The sequence below is a fragment of the Cicer arietinum genome, chromosome 5, assembly GCF_000331145.2.
Source record: "Cicer arietinum cultivar CDC Frontier isolate Library 1 chromosome 5, Cicar.CDCFrontier_v2.0, whole genome shotgun sequence".
Lineage (NCBI taxonomy): Eukaryota > Viridiplantae > Streptophyta > Magnoliopsida > Fabales > Fabaceae > Cicer > Cicer arietinum.
This window is the reverse complement of record NC_021164.2, coordinates 54,279,681-54,279,925: the sequence shown is the minus strand read 5'-3', so window position 1 is coordinate 54,279,925 and position 245 is coordinate 54,279,681.

Genomic DNA, 245 nt, shown 5'->3' with positions numbered 1-245 from the left:
GTTTAACAAAAATGGGTTTTGTTATAAAAAATGTTTTGACAAAAAATAGAAAAATAAAAGAGTTTGATTTCAATAAATACCTTAAAATACGAGTTTTAAGACGATCGAGTTGTACAACTCGTGTCCCAAAACTCATGGGATAAAGAAGATGTCACATCTAATTTAATCCTCTAAAAATATTTTATTGTTCACAATTTTTAAATTGAGTTTCAAAACCACCAAGTAGTACAACTTGTGTTTTAACA